This window comes from Chionomys nivalis, chromosome 12, assembly GCF_950005125.1.
Source record: "Chionomys nivalis chromosome 12, mChiNiv1.1, whole genome shotgun sequence".
NCBI classification, from domain to species: Eukaryota; Metazoa; Chordata; class Mammalia; order Rodentia; family Cricetidae; genus Chionomys; species Chionomys nivalis.
Window position 1 is genome coordinate 58,870,225 of NC_080097.1, and position 6,000 is coordinate 58,876,224.

General features: G+C 42.8%; 1 protein-coding gene across 1 annotated transcript in view; it reads right to left on the reverse strand.

The window, feature by feature from the left end:
* The window catches only part of LOC130884604 (uncharacterized), a 54,360-nt gene extending 53,555 nt beyond the window's left edge, over positions 1-805 (reverse strand). Inside the window, exon 1 of the mRNA XM_057785685.1 lies at positions 736-805. The gene's annotated coding sequence lies outside the window, so the exon portion shown is untranslated. The remainder of the gene's footprint in view (positions 1-735) is intronic.
* Positions 806-6,000: the final 5,195 nt, after the last annotated feature.

Below are 6,000 nucleotides of genomic sequence, written 5' to 3' on the forward strand. Positions count from 1 at the left end.
ATTGTGTTCCAATATGAATGATAGGATAATTAAGCTAGTTCCACTTCGGGAATTAAAACAGAATCATCATCACAGTATAACTCCAGTCAACCAAATGCAGGGGAATGAATGCACCCAAAACTTAAGAAGACACGTGCTTAATGCAGTCTGTAAATCCCCAAGAAATGAAGGTATACAAAATGACACCGATTTATCTCAGAGTCATCCCAGCTCAAGGGAACGCCTCTACAGACAATGACCTTACAAATGCTGGAGCACTTCTCCAGACCCGGAAAATGGAATGGTTTAAAAACATGAATGAGCAACTTCTGGAGATAAATGGGGATGATAAGGGAGTGACGGTAGTAAGCATAAAAAGATACATCACTTTGACAATGAACTCTCAAAATAGCTTAATTATAGAGTAGAAAAGCAAAGACCGAATACTAAAATCCAATTTTCATTGTGAATTCCTGAATTCGCAGTAGAGTCTAGAAACTTAATGTGACCCAATCTTTCAGAGGTAAGATGGGGTGGGAATGGGGGTAGACAGTTTCTCAACTAGAAGAAAACAGGGTTTTCTGCATCGTTTCATACATCTCGCGAGTTCTAGTTACCAAAAGCAGTGACTAGCTGGGTATGCACTAGGGCCCCAGCTGAGGATCTGAATGCAGTTTTCTGAGCACTGGTAACACCCCCTCCCCCAGAGAAAGCGTGGGAAAATGCCCTAAGACTGCCAGGGCACGCAGTGCTTACCTGACTGATGCACTGTACCAGGGAGCTCTTTCCTGCGATGTCCACGCCGAGCACCTGTCCTTCAGAGGAAAGTCCCAGCAGGAGCCACTGCAGCTGGTCGCAGGAGAACGCGGATACATTGAGGCTGGGATCAGTGCCCGCGCCACCCACCCCTGGCCACGGATGCTAGGGAGAAGGTCCACCACTCTCGCCTGACCCGGGTCCTGTATCTCGCGCGTGGCCGCAGGCAACCGAGGCAGAGAGGCCATTGCGCGCGACCGCTCCTCAGGCCCAGACTTCCCTCAACTAAGTTGAGCCCTCACCGGTCGGCTCCCCAGGCTCACCGGCAGCCAAGTCCGAGCAGCTTCACGCTTAGGCGGTGACCGACGATAGGCGGCAGCTCTTTAAGGCGGCTGGGGAGAGGTCGAGGCTCCGCGGTGTTGAAGGAGCCCGGGCCCGCGGCGGACTGCAGCAGCGGCGGAGCCCCGGCCCGCGGCGGACGGCAGCAGCGGATCCTCAGCCCGCGCGGACAGAAGCGGCAGACCACTGGCCTGCTCAGTTAAATCAAGTAGGTTTTTGGGGGGCCTGGCCTGTAGAGAGGGAGGCCTTTTATTGGCGAGGTCCAAGGGCGAACGAGGAGCCGCGTCCTGTCCCTGAAGACCCTCCTGAGTGGGGAGAGTGTTCTGGGCCTGCGCCCAGACACAGGAAATGGAGCGGGAGCATTCTCAGACCCCCTTCACCCCCCTGGTAGGCCTGCAAAGGCTGATACCCTCTGCAGGGGCTGCTCCTCCTCTGCTGCGACCTCTCTATTTCTGGCACATCCCAGCTTGTGCCCAGGGCCCTCTTCCACTCCCCCTCACTTCTGAGGGGCTGCGAGATCACCCAGTATAGCCTGTTTGGGCACTGGGTCGGGAGCTCAGGGCAGAGGACAGTGGGAGTTTCTCTGTCTTGGTGGCTGGCCTACAAAGGGGTAGGCCTTTTGTGGATGAGGTCCTGGGCAAACGGGGAGCCTGGTCCTGGTCCTGAAGATCCTTCTGAGTGGTGAGAGCGATCTTGGCCCACGGCTGGAGCCAGGAAACGGAGCCAGGGCACTTTGTAAGCGGGGCCCTTGGTCAGCAGGGAAACCTGTTCTTGACTTAAAAGACCCATTAGATAGCATTGTTAGGAGGAGATGGGCAGGCGCCAAGGCAAGAATTCACCCAACAATATGAAAAACAACATGGATACACCAGAACCCAATGATCTTACAACACAAGGACTTGAACACCCTAACAAAGAAGAAGTGGAAAAAAATTGACTTTATGAAAGCAATAGAGTCCCTGAAACAACATGTAAAAAACACCCTTATAGAAATGGATGAGAAGTATAACAAAAAGTTTGATGAAATGAGTAAATACGTAAATGATGCCCTGGGAAACCAAGAAAAAAACGATCAAACAGGTAATGGAAACACTTCAAGAATTGAAAACGGAAATTGAAGCAAGGAAGAAAACACAAAATGAGGACCAGTTGGATATAGAAAATCTAGGTCAACGAGCAGAGGCTACAGAAACAAGCATAATCAACAGACTACAAAGGATGGAAGAAAGAATCTCAGATTCTGAAGACAACATAGAGAAAATAAACGCACTGATCAAAGAAAACAGCAAAACCAACAAGGTTTCGTCGCAAAACATTCAGGAAATATGGGACACAATAAAAAGACCAAACCTAAGAATAATAGGGATACAAGAAGGAGAAGAGTCACAACTCAAAGGTCCAGAAAATATTTTTCACAAAATTATAGAAGAAAACTTTCCCAACATAAAGAAAGATATTCCTTTGAATATTCAAGAAGCATACAGAACACCAAACAGACTGGATCAAAGAAAAACATCCCCTCCCCATATTATAATCAAAACACAAAATATACAGATTAAAGAAAGAATATTAAGAGCTGCAAAGGAAAAAGGGCAAGTTACTTATAAAGGTAAACCGATCAGACTTACACCTGACTTCTCTATGGAAACCATGAAAGCCAGAAGGTCCTGGATAGAGGTACTGCAGAAACTAAGAGACCATGGATGCAAACCCAAACTACTATACCCAGCCAAGCTATCGTTCACTATCAATGGAGAAAACAAGACATTCCAGGATAAGAACAAATTTAAACAATACGTAGCCACAAATCCAGCCCTACAGAAAGTAATAGAAGGAAAATCACAACACAAGGAATCCAACATAGCCAACACTGCCTACAATAACTTAGGCATCTAGTGACCCTTCACCAGCACGACTCAAAGAAGGGAGACACACAAACTCTACTACCAAAAACAATAGGAATAACCAGAGTAAAAAAACACTGGTCATTAATATCACTTAATATTAATGGTCTCAATTCACCTATAAAAAGACACAGACTAAAAGATTGGATACGAAAACAGGATCCAACATTCTGCTGTTTGCAAGAAACACATCTCAACCACAAAGACAGGCATCTACTCAGACTAAAGGGATGGGAAAAGGTTTTTCAAGCAAATGGTCCTAAGAAAAAAGCAGGTGTGGCCATACTAATTTCTAACAAAACGGACTTCAAACTAAAATCAATCAGAAGAGATCGAGATGGACACTTTATACTCATAACAGGAACAATTCATCAGGATGAAGTCTCAATCCTGAATATCTACACCCCTAATATAAAAGCACCCACTTATGTAAAAGAAATATTACTAAAACTCAAGGCAGACATCAAACCACACACACTAGTAGTAGGAGACTTCAACACACCTCTCTAACCAATGGACAGGTCAATCAGACAGAAACCTAATAGAGACTTAAGAGAATTGTTGGACGTAATGAAGCAAATGGACTTAACCGACATCTATAGAATACTCCACCCAAATAGGAAAGAATATACCTTCTTCTCTGCAGCTCATGGAACCTTCTCGAAAATTGACCACATACTGGGTAACAAAGGAAACCTCCACAGATACAAAAAAATATCAGTGTCCTCCTGTGTCTTATCAGATCACCACGGATTAAAGTTAGAGGGCAACAACAATGCTACCCCCAAAAAGCCTACAAACTCATGGAAACTGAACAGTCAACTACTGAACCACACCTGGGTCAAGGAAGAAATTAAGAAAGAAATTAAAGTCTTCCTTGAATTTAATGAAAATAAAGAGACAACATACTCAAACCTATGGGACACGATGAAAGCTGTGCTCAGAGGAAAGTTCATAGCACTAAGTGCCCACTTAAAGAAAACGGAGAAAGCGTACATTGGGGACTTAACAGCACACCTGAAAACTCTAAAAAAAAAAAGAAGCAGAAGCACCCAGGAGTAGTACAAGACTGGAAATAATCGAACTGAGGGCGGAAATCAACAAAATAGAAACACAGAAAACAGTCCAAAGAATCAATGAAACAAAAAGTTGGTTCTTAGAGAAAAATCAACAAAATCGACAAACCTCTTTCCAAACTAATTAAATGACAGAGAGAGAACACGCAAATAAATAAGATCAGAAATGAAGAGGGGGACATAACCACAGACACAGAGGAAATTCAGACAATCATTAGATCTTACTACAAAAGCCTGTATGCCACAAAACTGGAAAATGCAAAAGAAATGGACATATTTTTAGATAAGGACCATATACCAAAGCGAAACCAAGAACAGGTGAACGAGCTAAATAGACCGGTTAGTTGCAAAGAATTAGAAATGGTTATCAAAAATCTCCCTTCCAAAAAAAGCCCAGGACCAGATGGTTTCAATGCAGAATTCTACCAGACCTTCCAAGAAGAGCTAATACCTATACTTCTTAATGTATTTCACAATATAGAAACAGAAGAGTCATTGCCAAATTCCTTTTATGAAGCTACAGTTACCCTGATACCAAAACCACACAAAGACCCAACCAAGAAAGAGAATGACAGGCCTATCTCACTCATGAACATCGATGCAAAAATCCTCAATAAAATACTGGCAAACCGAATCCAAGAACACATCAGAAAAATTATCCATTATGATCAAGTAGGCTTCATCCCAGAGATGCAGGGCTGGTTCAACATACGCAAATCTATCAATGTAATCCACCATATAAATAAACTGAAAGAAAAAAACCATATGATCATTTCATTAGATGCTGAAAAAGCATTCGACAAAATTCAACACCCCTTTATGATGAAGGTCTTGGAGAGATTAGGGATAAAAGGATCATACCTAAATATAATAAAAGCTATTTACAGCAAGCCGACAGCCAACATTAAATTAAACGGAGAAAAACTCAAAGCCATCCCACTAAAATCAGGAACACGACAAGGATGTCCACTCTCTCCATACCTCTTCAATATAGTGCTTGAAGTTCTAGCAATAGCAATAAGACAACATAAGGGGATCAAGGGGATCCATATTGGAAAGGAAGAAGTTAAGCTTTCATTATTTGCAGATGATATGATAGTATACATAAGCGACCCCAAAAACTCTACCAAAGAACTCCTACAGCTGATAAACACCTTTGGTAATGTGGCAGGTTACAAAATCAACTCCAAAAAATCAGTTGCCTTCCTATACACTAAGGATAAGGAAGCAGAGAGGGAAATCAGAGAAGCATCACCTTTCACGATAGCCACAAATAGCATAAAATACCTTGGGGTAACTCTGACCAAGGAAGTGAAAGATCTATTTGGCAAGAACTTTAAGGCTTTGAAGAAAGAAATTGAAGAGGACACCAGAAAATGGAAGGACCTCCCTTGCTCTTGGATTGGGAGGATCAACATAGTAAAAATGGCAATTCTACCAAAAGCAATCTATAGATTCAACGCAATCCCCATCAAAATCCCATCAAAATTCTTCACAGATCTGGAAAAGACAATAATCAACTTTATATGGAAAAACAAAAAACCCAGGATAGCCAAAACAATCTTATACAATAAAGGATTGTCTGGGGGCATTACCATCCCTGACTTCAAACTCTATTACAGAGCTACAGTATTGAAAACAGCTTGGTATTGGCATAGAAACAGAGAAGTCGACCAATGGAATCGAATAGAAGACACTAGCTTTAACCCACAAACCTATGAACACCTGATTTTTGATAAAGGAGATAAAAGTATTCAATGGAAGAAAGAAAGCATCTTTAACAAATGGTGCTGGCAAAACTGGATGTCAGCCTGTAGAAGAATAAAAATAGATCCATATCTATCACCATACTCAAAACTCAAATCCAAATGGATTAAAGACCTCAATATCAGTCCGAACACACTGAACCTGACAGAAGAGAAAGTGGGAAGTACTCTACAACACAT